This window comes from Triticum dicoccoides, chromosome 4A, assembly GCF_002162155.2.
Source record: "Triticum dicoccoides isolate Atlit2015 ecotype Zavitan chromosome 4A, WEW_v2.0, whole genome shotgun sequence".
Taxonomy (NCBI): Eukaryota; Viridiplantae; Streptophyta; class Magnoliopsida; order Poales; family Poaceae; genus Triticum; species Triticum dicoccoides.
In genome coordinates, this window is record NC_041386.1 from 209027138 (window position 1) to 209053800 (window position 26663).

Consider the following 26663-nt stretch of genomic DNA (forward strand, 5'->3'; position numbering starts at 1 on the left):
CATAAAGCATAACATGATAAATAGGCGGTGTTAGGAGAGAACTAACGCAGTGCTAGACGTTGCAGGCGGAGCGGGGAAACATCCGAGATAATTTCCCAGCTAGTATGGCTCTGGAATTGCTTTCTCTGAAGGAGTCGAGAAAGGATCTCTGTGCGAGGATAATGACACTACTACTACTACTTTACTTTATGCTGGTCTGCACTCTTCTAATGCTGCAAGACCACTAAAGATGCTGAAGATGATAGTGTTTGATAGGACTAGGCTCTCCCCTCTATTCTGGCATTTCTGAAGCCCAGTCCACATATACAACCTTCCTTTGATAATGTTGCATATGTAGTGTAGATCCTTCTTTGCTGAGTACTTCAGATGAGTAGTCATGTTTGCTTTGCTTTCCTTTTTCCCCCATATCCGTTTGATGCAACCAGATGACGGAGCTTGAGGGAATCCTAGATTAGGGGGTCTTCGGACAGCCGGATTATAACCTTTGGCCAGACCGTTGGACTATGAAGATACAAGATTGAGGACTTCATCTCGTGTCTAGATGGGACTCTACTTTGCGTGGAAGGCAAGCTAGGCGATACGAATATGTATATCTCCTCCTTTGTAACCGACTTGTGTAACCCTAGCCCCCTCCGGTGTCTATACAAACCGGAGGGTTTTTGTCCGTAGGACAACATACAATCATACCATAGGCTAGCTTCTAGGGTTTAGCCTCTCCGATCTCGTGGTAGATCTACTCTTGTACTACCCATATCATCAAGAATAAATCAAGCAGGACGTAGGGTTTTACCTCCATCAAGAGGGCCCGAACCTCGGTAAAACATCGTGGCCCCTGCCTCCTATTACCATCCGCCTTAGACGCACAATTTGGGACCCCCTACCCGAGATCCGCCGGTTTTGACACCGACATTGGTGCTTTCATTGAGAGTTCCTCTGTGCCGTCGCCAGAAGGAAGGATGTCTTGTCTCGTCTTTAAAGATGGTACTACTGTTGGGGGAGCTTTGGCTGTCGGCCAAACTCTCCGGCTAGGTGGTTTCATCATGACCGCATGTTCGGCCGCCGCGCCGACGATGACTTCTCGGGTCATCGAAAACAGCCTCCACGTCAAATCGGCACTCGTCGAACAGAAGGATCTAATGGAGCTCGCCTCCTTAAATGAGCTCTTGGATCGCATCGCCGCCTTGGGAGTCACTACAAACTATGATCGGATTGGGCTTAAACCCGATCAAAGGGAGATTAACTCTCGACCTGTCAGCCATCATATTGCAGTGGTGGAGGAACAATGTGGTGATCTTCCCTCTATCTTGAGGACCAACTATGTCCGGACTCCCAAGCTCTCCGAGCCAGACGCCCGTTCGCGGGAGGACAACATCCAATCCCTGAACTTAGAGTCAGGCAGTGGGCCAGGATTATCGAGTAACACCCCGGAACCGGAACTCCAAAATTGGAAACTCCTTGGCCCCTGGATCCCAGATCAGGTAAGGGTTTGGATTCAATTCCACCCACCCACCCAAACATAAGCGATCTTCCCCACATCAGGCAAGAGCCCCAGGAAACAGTACATCACTATTGGGCCAGTTTCCTCCTTGCGTTGAGCAAGGTTAAGGACTATCGCGAGGAAGACGCAATCCTATTTTTCTGCAATAATTGCATGGACAAGGGAATCCTTAACGCCATAAATCGACGTGAGATAACACGCTTCGCTGACTTGGCGACCATAATACGAAAGTACTGTGCGATGGAAAGTGCCTGGAAAACCGAAACAAACTTTTGGGATAATCCAGCCCTGAATACAAACCCAGTCCGAAATAAAAGGGTGCATTATCACAATACACCCGGGTCAACTACCAAAAAGCAAAAACCCTCTACAGGGCATGGAACCGTACTGGAGGGATGGCTCGACGGACCCTGAAAAAGTCATAGTACAGCAGATATAATACCAACGCACAACCTTAGAGCATGTTGGATACTCCGGCAGGTGGCCAAAAGTGGTGAGGATCTTCTTATCCCAAATACCACAGAGCACTCCGCAGCATGGCCGAAATCTGCCACGTAGCAGCAATAAATCCATGGAGTGACATGGCTATTACCTTCAATGCCAGTGACGAACCTAAATTCCGAATAGCCTGAGCACCAGCCGCACTGGTCCTCAGTCCAATCGTGGACGGCTTTCGACTCACCAAAGTACTCATGGACGGCGGCAGCGGACTAAACCTCATATATGAGGAAACTCTTCAAAAGATGCAAATGGACTGGAACCGCATCGAGCTAAGTAGAACAACCTTTAGAGGAATCATCCCCAATCGCAAAGCACGCTGTGCTGGGAAAATCACACTAGATGTGGTATTCGGCACGCCGGGTAATTACAGGTCCGAAGAAATTACATTCCAAGTGGCCCCGTTCAGCAGTGGTTATCACGCCCTTTTAGGATGGGAGGCGTTCACAATCTTCCAAGCCGTACCCCATTACGGGTACATGAAGCTCAAAATGCCCGGGCTCAATGGAATCATCACTCTCGCCAGCGATCTGGACACGGCACTCCGCGCCGAAAACAAAACAGCCGCACTGGCCCTCGAGGCATTATCCAAAGCCCTCTCGGCCGAGGAATTAACCACCCTACGCTCTACAGTAGACAGGGACGACGTGATACTCTACAAGAGATCCAAGTCCACCTCTTTTAAACCAGCAGATGAAATAGTCAAATTCCATGTCCACCCAACGGACCCTACAAAAACAGCCTCCATCGGGGCACAGTTAAACCCCGCTGTGGACGCCGCACTACGAGAGTTCTTGCGCAAGAACTGGGACATAGTCGCCTGGCATCCCTCAGACATGCCAGGAATCCCACACAGGCTGGCCGAGCATAGCTTCAATATCCTAAAGGGATTCAAGCCGGTCAAGTAGGCTCTTCGGAGTTTCTCCGAACCTAAGAGACATGCCATGGGAGAGGAACTAGCCAAGTTAATGGAGGTTGGATTCATCAGAGAAATAAAACACCCGGACTCGCTAGCAAACCTGGTGATGGTACCAAAGAAGGACAAATCCTGGCGCCTTTGTGTCGATTTCAAAGACCTCAATAAAGCTTGCCCAAAGGATCCCTTCCCCCTCCCACGCATCGATCAAATCATTGATGCTACCGCAGGACACAAGTCATTGTGTTTCCTCGACGCATACTCTGGTTACCCCCAAATCAAGATGGCGGAGTCCGACCAAGCTGCAACGGCATTCATCACATCGTACGGTCCCCTTTGTTTTAACACAATGCCTTTTGGGCTCAAAAACACCGGCGCAACATATCAGCGCATGATTCAGACATGTCTGGAGAAACAAATTGGCAAAACAGTAGAGGCATACGTAGACGATGTGGTCATCAAAACCAAACACGTCGACTCTTTGATAGACGACTTGAGGCTCACATTCGACAACCTCCGAACATACGACATCAAGCTCATTCTGGAAAAATGCATTTTCGGCATACCAGCCGGAAAGCTCCTGGGTTTAATTGTCTCCAGTAGAGGTATTGAAGCTAATCCGGACAAAATCCGAGCTTTGTCACAGTTGGCTACCCCAACAGACCTCAAACAAATCCAGAAATTAACTGGATGCGTGGCGGCTCTAAGCCACTTTATCTCCTGCTTAGGAGAAAAGGCTTTACCCCTTTAAAGCCTCCTTCGGCGCACCGAACACTTCGAGTGGACGGACGCGGCCACAACCGGATTGGAAGAAATAAAGGCCATCTTGGCAACCAACCCAATCCTGGCCGCGCCAAACATCGGCGAACCAATGCTATTGTACATTGCGGCAACTCATCAAGTCGTAAGCGCGGTGCTTGTTGTCGAATGAGAAGCGGACGGACATAAATTCCCTCTTCAAAAGCCGGTATACTATGTATCCACTGTCCTCACTCCATGCAAATCATGGTACCCGCATTACCAAAAGATAGCATATGCGGTATTCATGGCATCGCGGAAGCTGCAACACTACTTTCAAGAGTGTTCGATTACAGTAGCCTCGGAAGTGCCACTTAATGATATTATAAACAAACGCGACGCTACGGGCAGAATTGCCAAATGGGCCATTGAGCTCCTCCCGTTTGACATAACATACAAACCTCGACGAGCCATTAAGTCGCAAGTATTGCCCGACTTCGTCGCCGAATGGACGGAGGCCGAACTCCCTAAAGAGTACGGCGCATACTCCAATTGGATCATGCACTTCGATGGTTCTAAAATGCTGGCTGGTCTAGGGGCTGGCGTCGTCCTGACGTCCCCAACCGGAGATACCGTTGAGTACATACTGCAAATATTGTATATAGACTCCAACAATGCAGCCGAATACGAAGCTCTGTTGCATGGTCTTCAGATGGCAGTCTCCATGGGCATTCAATGCCTGGAGGTGCGTGGGGATTCAAACCTCGCAATATCCCAAATAAATGGAGACCTTGACGCCAAGGATCCGAAAATGGTGGCCTATCGAAACGCCGTCCTAAAAATGTCAGCTCGGTTCGAGGGGCTCAAATTTCACCATGTGGCTCGGGAAAACAATCAGGCAGCGGATATCCTCGCCCGCATCGACGCAAAACGTGATGCGGTCCCCCCAACATATTTTTGGAAAGGCTGTTCAAACCATGCGTAGTATGAGAAGGGGACACCAGTAACAACAGTCCAGACCCGGCCAAAATACCCGATACCGAACTCTCTGACACAATAGGAGGCTCCACCACCAAAATAACACCTTCGGCCCACGAAATAATGGCCATTATTGCCCCGTGGACAGAACCATTCCTGGCCTACCTAACTAGACAGGAACTTCCGGAGGACCAAAATGAGGCACGCTGCATAGTGCGGCGATCCTAGGCCTACAGGGTCCATGAGGGAGAATTGTACAAAAAAAGCACTACCGGAGTCCTTCAAAGGTGCATCTCCGAAGAGGAAGGGCGGAATATTTTGGCAGAAACTCACGCCGGACTCGGCGGTCATCACGCTGCAGCCCGGGCTCTTGTAAGCAAGGCCTTCCGTATATGATTCTATTGGGCAACGGCCCGGGAAGATGCATAGGGCTTGGTCCAACGCTGTGCCGGTTGCCAGCTCTTTGCGAATCAAAGCCACATGCCACCCACCGCCCTCCGAACAATCCCCATTACATGCCCCTTTGCAGTCTGGGGGCTTGACATGGTTGGACCCCTTAAAGGGGGAACCCACAAGAAAAAAATACTTATTGGTCATGGTGGATAAATTCACCAAATGGATAGAGACCAAACCTGTTAAAGCAGCCGAATTCGGACCCGTGATAGACTTCATATCCGGGGTTGTACACCGTTATGGCGTCCCCCATAGCATCATCACTGATAATGGCACGAACTTCACGACCGACGAGGTAAAAATCTGGTGCAGCAAAATGGGCATCAAGCTCGATTATGCCTCAGTCTATCACCCACAAACCAACGGTCAAGTCGAGCGAGCAAACGGTCTTATAATGAGCGGCATTAAACCCAGATTAGTGTGTTCCTTAACGGAGTCTAACACGCACTGGGTAGAGGAGCTCGACTCCATACTCTGGGGGCTGCGGACCACGCTGAATCGTAGTACTGGATATACACCCTTCTTTATGGTGTATGACGGAGAGGCAGTCTTACCCTGTGACATAATTCATGACTCACCTCGAGTGCACATGTACGAAGAAAGAGAAGCCAAGCTCGATCGACAGGACAGTCTGGACACCCTGGAGGAGGAGCGCGATGTAGCCAAAGCCCGTTCCGCATTTTATCAGCAATAGGCTTGCAGATACCAAAGCAGAGAAGTACGGGCCAAAACTTATAACGTTGGTGAACTAGTTCTACGCCTGCCGGATAAGAAAAAGAACAAGCTCGAGCCCAAATGGGAAGGTCCCTTTATTATTGACCAAGTTCTGACCGGTGGAGCGTACCGACTGTGGGATGCATCGACTAGTCGACTCGAGCCGAACCCATGGAACGCGGCCAGGCTCCAAAGATTCTACGCCTAGCACCGAACTCTAAATTAGTCCCCTCCGTTTGTCCATTTTTTGCATATACATTATCTGTCTTGTTTCACTTTATTTCTTTCTTTTAAAATTTCTCTAGGCCTTCAAGGGTCACCTTGTGCCTCGCTCGCACATTATAGATGCGCTAGCCACACTCTTCATACCTGGGGCCTTCTTTCACAGAAGCTTAAATTATTTATCTGGGCCTCATGCCCAACACATGTGTTATACTTCCGCATGTACCTTTTTTCACCATTATATGCATCGATATGACTTAAGTTTTGGCCAAGCAGGGTTGCCTAGCTCTTGTATTTATGCCCCACGTTCCCGTTAATTCGGCTAGGGCATAAGGGGAGCACCTCTGCGATTGTTACTGCCGGGTCAGCCGGATGTGTACCTCAGACTGGGTGAAGCCGAAAGCTAGCGTTCTTAAGGGAATATTCGGTCGGTGAACAAAAGATGATTTTTATTTATTGTCCATATCTTCCCCCAGATGTTTTTCCTGCGTTTCCTATCGCAGTCCGGACATGCACTTTAGGGCATGCCTACCCAGGGAAAGGAACCCTTAACGGAACTATTCTCCCTGGAAGATGTTTCTTACTACCCATGTAATATAACATAACTAGTTGGGCACTTGTCTGATAAAGCACTAATGACCCCTACGCCTGGTCTCCATGCATACCCCGGTTCTTATATAACTGAGCGGGTATTCGGATACACTCCGGACTATTGGGCCCGGAGGTTGAAGCGAAAAGGTCCGCAACGACAAATGATCTACAATCCGGCTAGAAGGCATTATACATGTCGTGTGGTAGGTGCGACATATGCCAACGGGTGGCTTATCATTGTGGGAGCCAGTAAGACGTCGCCGGTGCCTGGAAACGGGATGAGGCGAAGACATGCACGCCGGCGAATCTTACCCAGCTTCGGGGCTCTCCGTGGAGATAACACCCCTACTGCTGCTCTGTGGGGTCTCCGCATCATCACTAGATGAATAAGTAGCTACACGATGCTCCTTGAGCTGTTTGGCGAGAGGAGGAAGAAGGGCGAGGCTTGCTCTCTTCTCCTCCCTGTGTGGTGTCTAAAACTAGCAGGGGTTCGATCTCTCTTTGCATGGATGCCCCGGGGGGTTTATATAGGCCTACCCCCCGGGGCTACAATGGTAATCCGGCTGGGCGCGGGGCCCAGCCGTCTGTGTCTACGCTCTCCGGCTTCTGCGCCGGCTGCTGGGGCCCGCCAGCTTGTGGGTCCTGCCGGCTGCCGGCTCCTTGGTCGACAGGCAGGCCCCACTGTCCAGGGCCTTGTCGGCAGCTGGTTACTGTTGCTTAATCTTGGTGACGAGGGCTTCGCCGAAGTGGGTGTGGCTATAGTGCCGCCGCTTGGTGGGCGATCACTATAGCCCCGCCGCGTCTTGTCTCCTTAATGGGGCGTCTTCTTCGAGGGAGGTGGCAAGCCGGCTGTGGGGAGCCGGCTCTATCTTGGGCCAACTGGGGAGGCCTAGCCGCCTTCGGGTCTCTCTCTGCCCGAAGGGGCCCACCGCCCATGGGCCGCGCCGGCGACCCGTTGTGGTTGACATCAGGGTCATCATGGCAACAGTGCCGTGCCGGACGGGTCATGGCCACCCGTACGACGCACTGCGCCAGGCGTGCTCCGGGATTCGGGGGTGGCAGGCTTCACTGTAGCCACGCCCCGTCACATCGCCGTTATGTGGATGCAGACTTCGAGGGTACGATCTTGACCGCTTTATGGGAGCCGGCTTCTTGGAGTCGGCCTTCTCGCGGCCGGCTTCTCGGAGCCGGCCCTCCCGCATATTTTCTTCATGAGGGCTGAAGTCGGGCCACCTTCCGATAGCCGGCCTGGAGACAGCCGGCAAGGGGAAGGCGGCCCTGTGTCTTGGATTCTTTGAGGGCCGAATCGGCTCGTAATTTTTTCAGAAGGGCCAGGGGGAGCCGGCTAGGCTACCCATGTTATTTACTCCGATAGTAGTCCCCGAAGCTGATCGAGCTTCGAGGCTGACAAAGGGACGAGAAGCTAGGTCAGCTTCCTATCCCGAGGGGCCGGCTTTGCTTGTGCGCGCCGTCTTCGAAAAGCTCCATTTCTTGTCGGCTGGAACGTCAGCCGCCCTGCGAGCTGACGACGTGCTTTTTCGCGGGCCACGTGGCAAGGATGTCCTGCCAACGCATGCGTGCGACGGGACGCCACCACAGGCCCGGGCCCGCCACTCGTAGGCCTCGGCCTGAGCGCGGATCTTCTGCGGCCCACTTGGACCGCTCTCCTTCCCGCGGCGGTTTTATTATGCCATCAGGGCGTAATAATCGCGGGACATCGGGGAGTGGGCGCAGTTCATCCCCACGTTCCCCCACGCCGCGCCTCCTCGGCTCCGCCGCGCGGGCCTATAAGTAGGAGGAGGAGGGGGAGCGGCAGAGGCTCACGCGCTCTCCCTCACGCCGCCCCTTCTTGCCCTCCTTCTTCTTGTCCTTGCTGCAGCAACTCTTTGCCGCACTGTCCCGTCGTCGCTCCGTCTTGCTCTTCGCCGCAGCAACCCTTTGCCGCGCCGCTCCAACGTCGCTTCGTCTTGCTCCCCGCTGCATTGCTCCCATGGCGCTGTCGAGCTCGTGGGATGGCCCCAATTTCCACGAGGACCATGTCGAGTTCCTCCGCCGGACGCGGCGCTTGCCGGGCGAGAACTTAGTGCGGGTTCGTCAAGCGCCGGCGAGGGAGATTTCGCCGGCACCAGAGGAGGGCAAGCGGGTGATCTTCCGCTTGCACTGCCTGCGTGGCTTCGGCCTCCCGGCGAGCGGCTTCCTTCGAGCCTTCCTCGAATTCTACCACCTCCAGCCGCATCACCTCACGCCCAACACCGTGATGCTGCTGTCGGCCTTCATCACCCTGTGCGAGGGTTTTCTTGGAGTTCTCCCCACGCTCGAGCTCTAGGGGGAGTTCTTCCAAAGCAAGCTCGGCACCGTCGTCGCGGGCGTGCCCGCCCCCTGCGGAGCCTTCATTGCCATGAGGCGGGCGAGCGAGAACAATCCGTTCCCGTCCATTCCGCTGATCCAGTCAGTGAAGCTTTGGCAGAAGTCTTTTTTTTATGTGAAGAACGTCGCCCAGCAAGGCGACTACATCAACCTGCCGGCTTACGTAGCCGGCCTGCCAGCTGGGAGGCAACCTTCGTGGAGCTATCGGGCCAGGTCGCTGTCTCAGGCCGGGACGCAGCCGTCTCCCGGCTTTGGGTGATGATCCAGTCGGAGGGCCTGACCGGAGCCGACTTGGTGGCCGCCTTCGTGGAGCGCCGGGTTCTTCCGCTCCAAGGCCGGCCTCACATGATCTGCCAGATGAGCGGTCGCTTCGACCCGTGCCGGCTGAGCACCAGGGAGATGCCTCATGCAGAGGTGTCTTACATGGTGAATTATATCTCCAACTGCAAGCTCGCCGAGGATTGGCGATACGGCAAGGAGCCGTATTCCCGCGCCAACCCTCTACCTTCCGTAAGTTCTTTCTTATTTTCTTCCTTTTGTAGCCGGCCTCATGATAGCCGACTCTTGATCAATTGGTTTGCCTTTAGCAGAACCCTCTTCTTCCGCCGATAGCCGGGGCCGCGGGGGTAGAGCGCCAACTCCTCCCTGACCGCACGGTGGACGACGCCGACGATCCGGACCTGGGAGCGGCCGCCATGGAAGACGCCATCGTGGGGGAAGGCGACGAGGCCGGAGGCGCGGGACTCGGGGCCAGCTTCGAAGACTAGCGGGATGACGACGAGGTCGAAGTCGCCCCGCACCGCCAGCCGGCGCCTGATCATCAAGGCGCGGGCTCGTCTGCCGTGCCGGCTGCCCGTGGCGGCGCGCAGAAGCGCCGGGCCGCGTCGACCTTCTTCGGCAGCCGGCCGAAGAAATCCAAGGCTTCCATGGCGGCGACCAAGCGAGATGAGGCGGCCGCGAAGGCGGCCCGCTTCCGCGAAGCGGTGAAGCAGCCGCAGGCGGTCTCTGCGTAAGTCGTCGAATGTCTTGCGTATATTTTTTTTATTTTTCGTCCGAAGCTCTTCTAAACATTTCTTTCCTTGCCGTACAGGGCGCCACTTTCTCTCGAGCGAGGTCCTGGCGGCTCCGTAGTCGGGCTGACTGGAGGGTCCTCAAGCTCCTGCCGCGTGGATCCCCGCGCCGACCTTAGGGAGGCCACGGAGCGAAACGCGTGGGAGGCGCAGGAGGAGTGGGCAGCGGCGGAGCGAAGGGCCGCCCAGGCGACGAAGGAGCAGGCCGATGCGGCGGCCAAGGCCCGGGCGAAGGCGGCAGCCGCGGAGACGGAGGCGGAGGCCTCGCACAACCGGCCTCCGTTGCTCGTTGTTCCCCTCCGCGCCGTGGCTCCCAACATTCCCGTGCCCCTGTCGGAGGAGGTCGACCAAGGCCCGCCGGTGATGGAGAGGCGGGAGGACCACGTGATTCTCGTGGAGGGGGCGTCGCAGACGGCGTCGACTGGGGCGGGCCAAAGCAGCCAAACGGCTGCGGTGTCAGAGCAGCCGTCCAGGGGCGAGCCAGAGGCAGGGGCCGGCCTCGAGGTGCAGCCGGCATTGCACCGGCGCGCAGGGGGTGGCGCCTCCGCGCCAGAACCGCATCGAGCAGCGGGCGCCAGCTAGACGGCGGAGGCCCTGGAGGCGGCCAGCATCAGTACGTCCGAGTGGACTTCCAGCGGGGGGACGAGCGAGCTGAACGCGGCAGCCCAGGAGGTCCGGAACCGGCTTCAGGCTCAGGCCGCCTCGCTGCAGCGATACACCCAGGAGTTTCTCTCGACGCGGGCTGTCATCCGGGTGAGTCTTCTGGCCTCGGCTATTTTGTTCTTTTGGTTTCTTCCGTGGGGGCGCGTCAGCGCACCCACTGGGTGTAGTCCCCGAGATTTGGGCCGACTGCTGAGCAGCCGGGTCGGATCTTCCTTGACAACTTTAACTTATCCTTGCCTCCTGTATAATCTTCCAGGAGTATCATAACCTCCGCGCAGCCGCCTTCAACTCCCAGGCTCAGGAGCTGGACCGGAGAACCGAGGACCTGACCAGCAGCCGGAGTGTTGTCTGTCTCGTTCATCTTCCGTGGGGGCGCGTCAGCGCACCCACTGGGTGTAGTCCTCGAGATTCAGGCCGACTGCTGAGCAGCCGGGTCGGATCTTCCTTGACGACTTCACCTTATTAATTTTTCCTTTGTTTTCATGCTTGCAGGAGCCAATGCCGACTTGAGGGAGAAGCTCAGCGGGGCCCAGGCCGCCCTTTGCACCAAGGAAGCCGAGTACAGCGCCTTGGTCCTGGAGTGTGACCGCCTCGTCAAGAAGTTGGCTGACCAGGAGGAGAGCCACAAAGCGGCCCTGAAGAAGGCGCAGGACAACGAGGACGCCCTGAGGGCCGAGTTCGAGACCGAAGCGGCAGGCTGGGCTGAAGCGAAGCAGGCGCTGAGCGAGGGCTTCAGCCGTATCGAGGATCTGATCGACGGTAAGCCGCCTTCTTCACTCCCTGCTTGCCCCTTGATCCCTGATTTGTGTTCTGACTTGTACTGCTTTTTGTTCTCTGTGCAGACTACTTTCCCGGCTACTCCGTCTTCACCGCCCAATCCATCGAGGCCCATCGCCAGGCACGTTGGCAGGCGGGGGCTAAAATCGCGCCGGACGCAAGCCGGACGCTCGAAGAGCAGCTCTTGGCGGTCCAAGCCCAGTTGCAGCCGGCTCATCGTATGCTCCGCTGCCTCCAGCACGCCGGGGCGCAAGTGTTGGCCGCCCTCTGGCCAAGCGAGACGATTCCCCGCACTCCGAGGTTGGCCGCTTCGAGGCCTGGAAGGCGTCGGCAGCCTGGCTTGGAGCTGGGCAGGCGCTGGATTTGTCCGAGCCTGGTATCCGGGGCTGAACCTGGACCAGCTGTGCACCTGGCGGCTGGAGGCCGACGAGGAGTTGGAGGAGGTGCGGCCGGCTATTGCTCAGCGCGCTTCGACGATCGCCGAGTGTACTGACATCAGCGTCTTCACTGCTGAGATCAATGACGACAACGTTGCCTAGCCGGAGGAGTGGTTCGGGCTGGACCCGGCAGCGGGTGAAGACTCGGCAGAGGAGGTCGCCTCCAATGATGAAGGCGAAGACGACGAAGGAGAGGAAGGCGAAGACGTTGAGCCGACTGGTGAAGCGAGCAGCCAACCTCAGCCTGATCGTGCCTCCGGCAACAAGGCGCGTGCTAGCGCACCCTCTGCGGGAGCGATGATCATGCCGAGGTTCGCCAGCCGGCCACTCCTCCAGCCGGCACTGCCGTCTCCACCAACCTGCCCGACTTGCCAGTCGCTCCCTTGGCATAGTTTGTCGTCCTTGTTTTTTCTGGCTTGTTGCCTTTTGAACAACTTTATTAAACTTGCACAGTTCCACCCACTGGGGGTGTATTTGAACTATGTTGAATGCTGGCCTTTTGAAGGTCTTTTATGTAAATATTATTGTGTGTTTGGTTTCCATTCATGTATGCTTTTTATCCTTAGGCTGTTTCCTTTGCTGCCTTCCCCTTCTGGGAAGGCAAGTACTCGAGCTTTCTTAGATTGGAGTGAGGTGAATGGAAGCCGGCCGGCCGGCTACACTGGTAGCCGGTCGGCGATGGGAGAAAAACCGCCTTTTTATATTAGTCCATTAGTCCCTAACCGTTTTTTGTGTGGGCGCCCTTTCCTGCCTTTAACTCTTGCCAGCCGGACAGCCGGTTCTTCGAACTGCGACTTTTGGCAAGAGAAGGCTTGGGAGCCGGCACACTACTTGTCTGACTGCGGGTAGGACTTCTAATATAACTCCAGGCGGCCAGTCCCCGGGCCGACTAGTCGAACCCGGTGCCGGACGGAAAAAGTGAATGCAATGACAAGGCCATAAGCATGATACTTTTCATTCATAGATAAAAGATGGCAGTCCCCGAGCTCTCCTCGGGGGGCCTATTGTCTCGTACTTAGTACAAAAGTTAGCGTGATACATACTGCATTTTAACTGTAAAATCTTAGGAGGAGGTTGGCGTTCCATGGTCGTTCCGACTCCTTGCCGGAGTCGTCTCTTTTTTGTGCCTTCGGCTTCTGCGCATCGATTAGGTAGTAGGAGTCGTTGCCTAAGGCTCTGCTGATGACGAAGGGGCCCTCCCAAGGGGCCGAGAGCTTGTGCTGGCCGGCTGTTCGCTGGATCAGCCGGAGCACAAGATCGCCCTCTTGGAAGGATCTTGGCTTGACCTTCCGGCTGTGGTAGCGGCGCAGGCCCTGCTGATAGATGGCGGTCTGGCTGAGGGCTAACAGCCGGCCCTCTTCTAGCAGGTCGACGCCGTCTTCTCGTGCTTCCTTGGCCTCGGCTTCTGTGTACATGGTTACCCGAGGCGAGTCGAACTCGATGTCAGTTGGGATGACCGCCTCGGCACCATATACGAGGAAGAAAGGAGTGAAGCCGGTTGACTTGTTTGGTGTAGTGCGCAGACTCCAGAGGATAGCCAGCCGCTCATCGAGCCAACAGCCGGCTGAATGCTCCAGTGGTACGATCAGTCGGGGCTTGATGCCGGAAAGGATGAGGCCGTTGGCTTGCTTGACCTGGCCGTTTGACTGCGGGTGGGCAATGGACGCTAGGTCCAACCGGATGCCTTGCGTCGCGCAGAAACGTGCCAAGGCTCCCTTGGCGAAATTCGTGCCATTGTCGGTGATGATGCTGTGTGGTATGCCATATCGAGTTGTTATATCTGCGATAAATGTCACGGCAGTCGGCCCATTCAGCTTCTTGATCGGCTTTGCCTCGATCCATTTGGTGAATTTGTCCACGGCGACAAGTAGATGTGTCATGCCGCCGCGTGCCGTCTTGAATGGGCCCACCATGTCCAGTCCCCAAACGGCGAAGGGCCAACTGAGGGGAATGGTTTTGAGTGCTGAAGCCGGCATGTGTTGCTTGGAGCTGAAGAGTTGGCACCCTTTGCAATGTTTAACTAACTCCTTGGCGTCATCCAAAGCAGTCGGCCAAAAGAAACCATGGCGGAAGGCTTTGGCGACGAGTGATCTTGAGGCCGCATGGTGGTTGCATTCTCCTTGGTGGATGTCTCTGAGGATTGCAATGCCCTTCTCTTGCTCGATGCATCACTGGAGGACTCCAGTGACACTGCACTTGACAAGTTCTCTGTTGACGATTGTGTATACTCCGGCTCGGCGTTGGACTCGTCTTGCCTCTACTTCGTCAGCCGGCAGATCTTGGTTTATTAGGAAGTTGAGGATGGATTGAGCCCATGATGGAGCTGCGACCTCCTCTATTGCCAACACGGCTACTGCGACCAGGGCGGGCGGGCTGGGTGGTGAAATGTTGGAGTCGGCCGCCGCCTGTTGTGTTGGTTTAGTCTCCGGGCCGACTACCGCAGTCCCCGAGCCGGGTGAGGCAGTCCCCGGGTCGGGCGTAACTAGGGAAGTCCCCAGGCTGCCTGCTGATGCCCCCTGGCCGGCTATCGAAGTCCCTGGGTCACCTGCTTGGTTCTTCGAGCCGGAACCGGCCGCGTCGGGGTCAGGCGGCACGAAGATGGAATCGGACTCTGGAGACGTCTTGAGGAGGCGTTGTAGAGAGACACCGGTTGGTATTGCTTGCCGAGTGGAGCCTATTCGAGCCAGGGCATCAGCTGGCTCGTTGTCGGCTCGTGGTACGTGGAGGAACTCGCATCCTTCAAAATACCCACTGATCTGCTGAACGAGGAAGCGGTAGCTTGCCATATTTGCGTCCTTGGCATCCCAGTCGCTGGATGATTTCTGGACCACCAAGTCCGAGTTGCCATAACATAGGATCCGGCGAATGCCGAGTTCTTTGGCAAGCCGGAGCCCATGTATGAGCGCCTCGTACTCGGCACGTTGTTGGAGGCGGCAAAGTGAATTTGCAGCGTGTATCTGAGCTTGTCGCCTTTGGGAGAGGTGAGGATGATGCCGGCTCCCAAACCAGTGCGCATCTTGGACCCATCGAAGTGCATGCACCAATGAGTGGAGTCGGGAGCCGGCGGTAGGTACTGGGTCTCGGCCCAGTCGACGAGGAAGTCGGCCAATGCTTGGGACTTGATGGCGGTGCGAGGCTGGTAGAAGATCGTATAGGGGGCCATCTCGATGGCCCATTTCGCCACCCGGCCGGATGCATCCCGGCTGCTTATGATCTCGGCCAGCGAGGCGGTGCATACGACCGTGATGGGATGCTCTTGGAAGTAGGGCTTCAGCTTCTTGGTGGCGAAGTACACGCCGTAGCACATCTTCTGGTAGTGCGGGTAGTTCTGCTTCGAGGTAGACAGCACCTCGCTCAAATAGTACACCGGCCTCTGGACCGGCTGGGCTCGGCCTTCTTCTGGGCGTTGGACTACGATGACGGTGCTGACCACCCGGCTGGTTACGGCGATGTAGAGGAGCATGGGCTCTTTCTCAGTCGGCGCCGCCAGGACAGGCGGCGTGGCCAGCATCTTCTTCAGCTCGTGAAAAGCTTGGTCGGCTTGGTCATTCCACTCGAAGTGGTTGGTCTTCTTCATGAGGCAGTAGAGGGGAAGAGCTTTCTCTCCGAGCCGGCTGATGAAGCGGTTCAAGGAGGCCAAGCATCCGGTAAACTTCTGGATGTCTCGAAGTTTGGTGGGAATCGCCATTCTCTCAATGGCCTTGATCTTTACTGGGTTGCATTCGATGCCGCGTTCGGAGACCAGGAAGCCTAGGAGCTGGCCGGCTGGCACTCTGAACACACATTTCTCAGGGTTAAGCTTGATTTGGAACCAGCGTAGGTTCTCAAATGTTTCCTTGAGGTCTTCCAGCAAGGTGCCGCGCTTCTCCGTCTTCACCACAATGTCGTCTACGTAGACGTGGGCATTTCTGCCGAGTTGCTTGAGGAGGCACTTCTGCATGCAACGCTGAAAAGTGGCACCGGCATTTCTCAAGCCGAATGTCATAGTCAGGTAGCAGAAGGCTCCGAATGGCATGATGAAGGAGGTCTTCAGGCGGTCTGTCGGATCTAACTTTATCTGGTGATACCCTGAGTAAGCATCCAAGAAACTCAACATCTCGCATCCGGCCGTGGAGTCTATCACTTGGTCAATCCTTGGCAGGGCAAAGGGATCTTTGGGGCAGGCCTTGTTGAGGCTCGTGTAGTCTATACACATGCGCCACTTGTTATTCTTCTTTAGCACGAGGACCTGGTTAGCGAGCCACTCTGGAAAGAAAACTTCCATAATGAAGCCGACTGCCAGAAGCCGGGCTATCTCCTCTCCCACAATCCTGCGTTTCTCCTCCGACAGTCGGCGGAGGGGTTGTTTGACCGGCTTTGCGTCTTCTCGGACGTGTAGTTTGTGCTCGGCGAATTCCTTCGGAACACCCGGCATGTCCTTGGGGGACAATGCAAAGATGTCCCGATTCTCACGGAGGAATTCGGCGAGCTCGCCTTCCTATTTGCTGTTTAGGTTTGCCCCGATGACGGCAAACCTCTCTGGGTGCTCGGGATCGAGAGGTATCTTCTTCGTCTCCTTGGTCGGCTGGAAAGAACCTTGAGCATCATGCTCCTTGGGATGGGGGGACAAGGCCGACTGCTTGCCGGCCATGGCCACGACTCGGTCCATCATCTTCCTTTCTTCGGCAATTACAAGGGACTCGGCCAGCTGGCTGCTGGCTGCTGCGCACTCAGAGGACTTCTTGTAATCGCCGGCTATGGTGATGATGCCTTTGGTGCTCGTTATCATCATCTTAAGGTATGCATAGTGGGGAACTGCCATGAACCTGGCCAAGGCAGGTCGGCCAAGCAATGCATGGTAGGGGCTTTCCAGTTCCACCACTTCAAACCAGATCGCTTCCCGGCAGAAATGCTCCTTGTCCCCAAAAAGCACATCAATCTTGATCTTGCCAATGGGGGCACAGGACAGGCCGGGTACGATGCCATGGAACACAGTCCGAGTAGGCATGAGTTGCTTCGTCTTGACATTCAGCTTCTCCATGGTGTCACAGTACAGGATGTTGATGCTGCTCCCGCCGTCTATCAGCACGTGGGAGAAACAGGCAGCGCGTCTATATGTTGCAAGGGTGGCATCCAAAACCAACGCATAAGAGCCGGGAGACGGCATCACCTCTAGGTGGTCAGTCCGGCTCTAGCTGATAGGTTTTTCTGACCAGTGCATGTGCTCGGCGGGGTTGGCAGCAACCATGCTGACTTCTTGGTGCTCTCGGCGTTTGCTGTGCCGGTCTTCGGGCTGGCTTGTAAATATGACATAGGCGGTTTGCTCGTTGGGGAACTCATCGTGCACGGCTCCGACTGCGGGCCGAGCAGCCGGCGGTTGCGGAGCCAGAGGCGGCGGACCGGCAGGTGGAGGCGGTGCGAGCCCTTCGCCTTTGGAGATTCGGGTGGGCCAGTGGCACTTCCGGGTCGTGTGGTTGGACGCTTTCGCGCCACTGTGGAACGTGCATGCGGCGTCGAGAGTCTACTTGTAGGAGAAGGCCGGCTGCCAAGCCGGCTTGCCGCCCCTCTGCTTCTTGGGTGTGGGCCATGCTTCGGGTTGCTCGTCTTCGACTGTGGCCACCTACCGACTGGTGGAGGGCGGCACAGGGCCCTTGTGCTTGTGGTCGTTCTGGTGTTGGCGTCGGCTAGAGTCCCTAGCCGGCGTCTTGGGCACCGGGTTGAGTACCTTTCCGGACGCGTCTACCCAGAGTTCGGTCTTCATCAAGGAGTCGGCGGTGGCGTACTTGTCCGCTATGACCAGAAGCTCGTCGAGGGTAGTCGGCTCGTCATAGAGGAGCTTGTGCTTGAGGAGGGTGCCTTCTCGGCCCCCGGCAGTGAAGTATTCTATGGCTTGCACCTCGTGCACCCCTTCGCAAGAGTTGCGGAGCTCGGCCAAACGCGTGAGGTAGTCGCGAGTGGACTCGGCGGGGCCTTGTACACACAAGGAGAGCTGTTTGGGCTTGGGAGCCCGCTTGTAGGTGCTGGTGAAGTTGCGGACGAAAGCTTCTGTGAAGTCTAGCCAGCTGTTGATGCTGTATGACTTGAGGCTGTTGAGCCAGGTCCGCGCCGTGCCCTGCAGCATGAGGGGCACGTACTTCACAGCAACGCGCCTGTTGCCATTGGCTATGCTAAACGCCATGGAGTAGTTGATCAACCAATCTTCCTGCTTCACGGAGCCGTTGTACTTTGGCGTGTCTCTTGGGAGCGAGAACCCTTTGGGGAAAGGCTCGTCGCGGATGCGGGGGCTGAAGCAAGGCGGGCTGACATCGTCTTCTTCCAGCGCCAGGGATCGCGCCAGGCGGTCGATCCGATGGCGGGCGTCGTTCTCGCCGACTCCCTCGCGGCGACCTAGCCGGCCGCTGAGAGTCGGATGGGCAACAGGCGGCGGGGTGGGATATCTCTCTCCACGGGGCGGAGGCGGAGGCGGGTTGCCCCGCCACTCCACGGCCCGGGGGTGGCCTTCTGCGTCTCGCTCGATGGAGATTCGGGTTCGGCTTCGGCTGGCAGCTGGCTCTTTCTCGCGCCGTGCGCGGGTTTTGCCCGTGGTCGGCGTCCGGGACGTCGCGCCATGATCTCGGCGCGGGGGAGGGCTTTCCGCGCGGGCGTCGGCTTCGTGCCGCTGCGCGGCTGCATCGATTAGCTGTTGGATGCGTCGGGTCATGTGGGGGAGTTCTTCGGCCCCCAGCCCATCCAGCTCGTCTACGGCCGCCTGGGCGGCGCGCAGGTTCTCGAGCGGAGTGGCATAGACTGGGCGGTCGACTCCTAGCGTATCGGCAATGACAGCGCCGCGCTGTCTGACAACGTCGGCCCGGCTGGGCCCGCCTGGGGGCGGCGTGCCGAAGGCGGTGTGGTCGGCCTCGCGTCGGTGGGCCTCAGCGAGGCGTCTCATGGAAACCAACTTCCGGCCCTCCGCGAGGAGGGCAAGGCGGCGAGCTTCCAGTGCTTCAGCGTCGGCATCGGCCGGGAGGGGGATGGACAAGTCGTGGACCGCCGCGTGCGGGGTGTCGTGGGCGCTTTCGTCAGAAGCGCCGCCGTGGCGGATGACCATCACCTCGGTGGTGACAGCGTCGTGGCCATCGGCCCGGGGAAGCGGGTCGTTGTAGATCGCGACGTCGGTGGGGAAAGTGTCGAGTGAGGCCGTGTCGGAGTCGACAAGCATCGGATCGGTGGAGCCAACCGACTCCAAGTCCATGGCAGGCTCGCGGGAGACGTGGAGCTGGCCGAGGAGGTTGACGAGGTGGTCGGTGCCCGCGTCGGAGGCGAGCTCGTCGAGATGTGGGTCTTGTCAAGGAGATCGGCGAGGCTGCTCGCCGCACAGATGTTGGTGACGCCTTGCAGCGCGTCGTGGCAAGCGCCATCGGGCGTGCCGGGCTGGCTACGCTCGCGGGGGAGGAAGAGGGTTCCCGTCCAGAACAGGTCTCCGGACAACGATGCACGTGGCCCCATGGTGGGCGCCAAATGTCGGGTGGTAGGTGCGACATATGCCAACGGGTCGCTTATCATTGTGGGAGCCAGTAAGATGTCGCCGGTGCCTGGAAACGGGATGAGGCGAAGACATGCACGGCGGCGAATCTTACCCAGCTTCAGGGCTCTCCGTGGAGATAACACCCCTACTGCTGCTCTGCGGGGTCTCCGCATGATCACTAGATGAATAAGTAGCTACACGATGCTCCTTCAGCTGTTTGGCGAGAGGAGGAAAAAGGGCGAGGCTTGCTCTCTTCTCCTCCCTGTGTGGTGTCTAAAACTAGCAGGGGTTCGATCTCTCTTTGCATGGATGCCCCGGGGGGTTTATATAGGCCTACCCCCCGGTGGTACAATGGTAATCCGGCTGGGCGTGGGGCCCAGCTGTCTGTGTCTACGCTCTCCGGCTTCTGCGCCGGCTGCGGGGGCCCGCCGGCTTGTGGGTCCCGCCGGCTGCTGGCTCCTTGGTCGACAGGCAGGCCCCACTGTCCAGGGCCTTGTCGGCGGCTGGTTACTGTTGCTTAATCTTGGTGACGAGGGCTTCGCCGAAGTGGGCGTGGCTACAGTGCTGCCGCCTAGTGGGCAATCACTGTAGCCCCACCGCGTCTTGTCTCCTTAATGGGGCGTCTTCTTCGAGGGAGGTGGCAAGCCAGCTGTGGGGAGCCGGCTCTATCTTGGGCCGACTGGGGGAGGCCTAGCCGCCTTCGGGTGTCTCTCTGCCCGAAGGGGCCCACCGCCCGTGGGCCGCGCCGGTGGCCCGTCGTGGTTGACATCAGGGTCATCGTGGCAACAGTGCCGCGCCGGACGGGTCATGGCCACCCGTAAGGCGCACTGCTCCAGGCGTGCTCCAGGATTCGGGGGCGGCATGCTTCACTGTAGCCACGCCCTGTCACATCGCCGTTATGTGGATGCAGACTTCGAGGGTATGATCTTGACCGCTTTATGGGAGCCGGCTTCTTGGAGTCGGCCTTCTCGCGGCCGGCTTCTCGGAGCCGGCCCTCCCGCGGCTTTTCTTCATGAGGGCTGAAGTCGGGCCGCCTTTCGATAGCCGGCCTGGAGACAGCCGACAAGGGGAAGGCGGCCCTGTGTCTTGGATTCTTTGAGGGCCGAATCGGCTCGTAATTTTTATCAGAAGGGCCAGAGGGAGCCGGCTAGGCTACCCATGGTTATTTACTCCGACAATACATGTCACTTTAATTACATAGTCATGCAAACTGACTAAATTCCTCTTCTATACCATCCAATAGGCGGTCTAGCTTATAATCTTGTTGAGAATACTTTGCGGCTAATTCTACTTGCCCATAAACTAAGCTAACGGGAATCTCTCTTCCGTCGGGCCCCACAGGTCTGACCTCGGCCATGTGATTTGGGTCTGCCTTGGTATACCGCGTCTTCACCATGGCCCAGGCTTCTCTGGTACCCTGTCGGCAGGCTGATATCTTCCATAATCGGAAGCACCACCATGCTCCCTTGAGCTTCTCCGCAAGCTCGGCAACGCCCTCTGGCAGGGAGACGGACGGCCACAAGGCCTAGGCAACACCCTGCATCACCTGCCGAACTTGTTCGTGCAGAAGTGACAGCTCGGACAGAAGATCACCCGCAGACCCAGGCATTTCCTTCGCGGGACGACCCGTCAGCATACCTACATACATAACGCTGTTAGTCGGCTTCTTCACCGAACTCCTTTAAAAGGATTCATTCAAGCACTTACTGAAAATGCCGCGCCGAAGCCTCTTATTCTCCTTCTCGGAGTCTGCAAGCTGGCCCCGAACGTCTTTTAGTTCCACGCTCAGCTTAATATTGGCATCTTGGAGATTGTTTTTCTCCCGCCTAACCTCAGTCAGCACGCGTTTGCCAGCCTCTAGGTGTCGCATAACATGCTGGTCCTCGGGATTCTCTCCGGATTCATCTGCAACATCTATTGTTAGATCTGCAGCCATGCCGCACGTTATATGGTAACCATCATTCTTTAAAGTGAATGTTACTAGCAGGTGACTTTTTCGGTTCCTGCAATGCGGCCACAGCAGCCCGTAGTTGGGTCTTGCATTCCTCCAGCTCCTATGACAGCCTAGTATTCTTCTCTGTAAGAACCTGCACAATAAAGATGATCCTTAAATTAGTCGTGCTAACTATTTCAAGTCTCAAGGGCTACTGATACATATAAATCGTCAGATTTACACACCCGTACATCCTTTACATACTGATCCGTGGCTCTGGCTAGACCATCTTGAGCAGCACGGAGGTACGCCTCTCCAGAATTGAAGGAGTCAAACGCCTCTGGTGAGAAACAAGCGTCACGGAGTACGGCCCAGTGACGCCTATGATTCATGGCGCTTTCCACTTCTGAGTTTGTAGCGGATAATCTATCCGCATCCTATGTAGGGGGATTATCCGGTGCCTGCCCCATATCGGCTTCTGCCTCCATGTCCGGTCCTGGCGCCCGACTGGTGGAAGCGTGATTGGCAACATCGCCAGACATATTCCTGCGAGCGTTTTTTCTATTAAAGAAACGCGCCCGTCATTACATTTTGAGAAAGACGACAACCACGGAGCGGGGTTTTTCTTATACCTTTGCGCCAGCGTCTCCGTCCTGACCTCCTTCCTTTTTGGCCTACCCGGCCTCGGTGCCTCTTGTTGGCGAGTTGCTGCGGGTTCGGCAGGGCGTCCCAAATGCCTTCCCTGTAAAAGATGCCATGTGTATATGGTGGGTGAAGTGCCTAAAAGAGGATCCTAGTTTTGGAGTTAGGATTTTTGGTTTTTCTTACTTGCGATGCAGGGAGCAGTTCGGGATAGTCGGCCGTAATGGCCACCATGGCATCGTCGCAGCTTAACTGATAGAACTGACGGTCTATCAGCTCCACGAATATAACCGAATCTTCTTCAAGTCCGGAGTCGAGGGCCCGGTCAGGGTCCTCTGGTTGTGGGGAAGGGTTGCTGACCTCCTTTATGGCTTTTCGCAGTTCCTAAATTAAAGTGTCAAGGTGAATACTTACGACAAAGAATGCAGGAAAAATGGGAGCAGGGAGATATAACTTACCCAGCTTGGAGGATTGTACATGGAGAATCCATCCCGTGGCTTGATGCGGGTGAACTCCTCTTCCTCACCCTTGAACAATTCAGACAGAATTTTCGCTAAAGCGGCGGCATTGTCCGGACCCTTACGCCCGCAGCGGGTGGCGTCATCCACCCCGTTATAACACCACAAGGGGCGCCCACGGTATTGAAGTGGTTGCACTCCCTACATTATGAAAATCGACATAACTTCGATTATTGTCAATCCTGATTGAGCCAGTGCTTTGATCCGGTTCATCAGATAGAGGACTTCTCTGTTGTCTTCCGCCTGGGAGCTCCGTGGGCGCCAACTTCGGTGCTTCTTCAGAGGAGCATTGTTGAACTCAAGAAGACCCCGCCGAACAGGGTCCGGAACGGGAACGTCCTCCATGTAAAACCATTCTGAAGGCCAGTCTTTGGACGACTTCTTCGGGGTACCGGACAGGTATCCGGTATCGGCGATGCGCCATATTTCGGCTCCGCCCACTTGATAAAGTGATGTCCTCTATATGAGAGGGACGAGGCAAAATAGCCTTTTCCACTGCTCGAAGTGAGCCTCGCAGCCCAGGAACAACTTGCAGAGAGCAACATAGCCGGCGATATGTAGAAAGGAGGCAGGGGTGAGATTGTGTAATTGGAGGCCCTAGAACTCCCGGAGCCCGCGGAGGAGCGGATGAATTGGAAATCCGAGTCCCCTTAGTAAATAAGAAACAAGGCAGACCCGTTCCCCCATGGAGGGACAGGGAAAGCACTCCGCTTGCTCCCCGCCATTGTAGGTGGCAAGCCCGGCTCGAACTGGCACCATATACGCCGGAGGGAGAAATCCCTTAGTTTGCAGTTCCACTAATCGACTGTGCGGGACTGAACACCTCTCCCAATCACCGGGCTTAGGGCTACGGGGGCGAGAGGAGGAGCTGCGGAGGTCGGCCATGCTGAAATGGATCTTTCCAAAACGCGCTCTGATGGATTCTCGTTGGGGGAGGATGGTATGGATCGGATCTAAGAATCCCCATCCCTTTAATAGACAATTTATTTATCTGGCTAGGGGGCGAATGTAAAAACGCCCTGGCGCCTCGTATCCACTCAACACGTGGGAGAAAGCCCTTATTGGGCACAGAAGCCAAGAGGTTCAACATTTATGGAGCCGGACACTACTTACAAACACTTGAAAATTGGAGAAGAACCCGCTTTGCAATGCCGAAGACAACACTGCACGCCGGACTCATCGTCATTGAAGCCTGCTTCGGGGGCTACTGAGGCAGTCCTGGATTAGGGGGTCACCGGACAGCCGGATTATATCCTTTGGCCGGACTGTTGGACTATGAAGATACAAGATTGAAGACTTCGTCTCGTGTCCGGATGGGACTCTACTTGGCGTGGAAGGCAAGCTAGGCAATACGGATACGTATATCTCCTCCTTTGTAACCGACCTTGTGTAACCCTAGCCCCCTTCGGTGTCTATATAAACCGGAGGGTTTTAGTCCATAGGACAACATACAATCATACCATAGGCTAGCTTCTAGGGTTTAGCCTCTCCGATCTCGTGGTAGATCTACTCTTGTACTACCCATATCATCAAGAATAAATCAAGCAGGACGTAGGGTTTTACCTCCATCAAGAGGGCCCGAACCTGGTTAAAACATCGTGTCCCCTGCCTCCTGTTACCATCCGCCTTAGACGGACAGTTCGGGACCCCCTACCCAAGATCCGCCGGTTTTGACACCGACAGAGCCCTTGAGACCGATGCCCCTGCCGGCGACTACTACTAATACCCCGCGGGTGCTTACTGCTACATGACGAACGCTGACGACCAGGAGTAGTTAGGAGGCTCCTAGGCAGGAGGCCTTGCCTTTTCGATCGATGTTGCTTTTGTCCTAGCCTTCTTAAGGCAGACTTGTTTAACTCATGTCTGTACTAAAATAATGTTGCTTCCGCTGACTCATTTTTGTCGAGCTTATGTATTCAAGCCCTCGAGGCCCGTAGCTTGTAATATAAAGCTTGTATTATTTTAAATTGTGTCTAGAGTTGTGTTGTGATATCTTCCCATGAGTCCTTGATATTGATCGTACACATTTTCCTGCATGATTAGTGTAAGATTGAATCGGGGGCGTCACAAGTTGGTATTAGAGCCGACTGCTTGTAGGTAGCCCCCTTTCCAACTCCTTGGAGAAGTCAAGTCTAGTCACTACAAAACTTTTAATGACATGGTTGTTTGCTTACGGCCCACGTCGCCTTTGGGTGGTATTATGATCCTTTATTCCTCGTCTTTACTCTAGGACTCTGATCTCCCTTCTATTCGGGTTAATGATTTTACTAACTCTAACCTTAGGTTCTCGTAACTACTTCCTCCTGGAGAGCCCCTCATTCCAGATGGTCGCTTGGTGCACTAGAAGATTCCGATGATACGCTTCGATGTTTTCCCGAGACCCTTGTGCCCTTCACCGTTGCAATTACCTACCACCGATGAATCCCTGTTGATAGCCACATACACTTGTTATCCAAACCTTCTTTTCCAATTGCTCTTTTTATTACAAGATACCCTGAAATACTTTTTGATATTCCAAAAATCTGTTGTGCCTGCTACCTTGCAGCTCCTTTTCCACATGAATACATGTTCGAATAATTCCTCACACTTATCGAGGATTTGTTCATTCCTTGTTATTCATGTGTTTCACAAAATATCCCGAAATGCTATTCGACCTTCCGAGAATCCTTTGCAACCTATTTCTTTGGAAAGTCTTGCTGCAAGCATTATGGTTAATTCCATATTTCTAGTAATATCCGTTGACATCGTATGTCTCTATCGTTTCCAGTCCCTTCATCCAATCTGTTGCGAATGCTTGTAATCCTCAGTCAGATCCTAGCATTCATCCTTCTGGCTCAGACGTCACTCCGAACATGGGCTGGTTCTTAGCAAATGAAACCTTGATTGAGTGTCGATCTATATCAATACAAGTCAATTATCTTTTGATCAGAGCCTCTGCTTCTGATATGAAAATCGTAATTCCTTTGTATTCAAGCTTTGAAGTTATCCATATATATCTATAATCTAATGCCTTTGCATTCTTTCTTCTTCTAGTTGAGTATCGATACTCACATCAGATCCTTCATGGACCGCCATATCCTTAGTTGGATTATTATCCGACAATATCCTTCATATTCATTAACAATGTGATTTCTCCCCCTGAGACATAATGCCTTTGGTAAATTGTATCACCTGCTTTTGTCAACCATGCTCTACCTTCGAGCTGGTATAATTTACTCCCGAAGCTTGTGTTATATGTTCCTAAGATGCCCCGATGGGCTGAACCTATGCCTTCCCTAAATCTGTGTGAACTCGGAAGTTATGAGGGTTTTACCCTACTGGCTTCTGGTCAAATAAAATTTCAACGCTACAACTTCTTCAAAAGCGGGAAGTGAATGAAATGTTATGCATTGGAGAAGTGGGAGTCGACCTTGAACTTTGTGTTCATGCCCATGGAAACAGTGTAGATCTTATCATGGAATCTTCTCGTAACAATAATTGTTCCCTTGGTATAATTTGATCGTGTATCTGTGATTTTGGCCTTTGCAATTGTGGTTCCAACCAAGATTGTTCTTCTTTGATCCCATTTCTGGGACAAGTTGAAGTGCTTGCCTTCTACATACCAATACATATGTCCAATCTCTTATATGATCTACCTTCGAGTATTACCCCTAGTATCTCAAGGATATCATGCCATTGTACCAAATCTTATGAACTTTTGATGAACACTACCTTTCCCTGTCATTGACACTTCATGGGTTCTGGGTTGTTTGTCAACCGATCACACTGATAAGTGAATCAATCCCCCACTCCAGTTCAATTTTCGTTGCTTACGAGTTTAATAATACTTCAAGCCATTCCTAGCCTAATCGGCTATATCATTATCGTGGTAAATTTTAATTGTGCTACCTGGTCCTTCCCAGAGCACAATGTTCAACAATGAGCTAAGCTTACGTCGATCTTCCTCATAATAGCATTTCACCTTGAACAGCAAGCCTAATTCCAAGATTGTGTCATATTCGTGGTTCCCATAACCTTCCGCCTCAAAATTCCGTTGACTTGATGTCATCGCCGATCTATTACATCTTCATGAAACCTCTCGACAAATTTGTCATGATCATCATCAACATTCTGAGGTCTTCCAGGATATCAATTGAATTCATGGTGAGAAATACCATACTTGCCA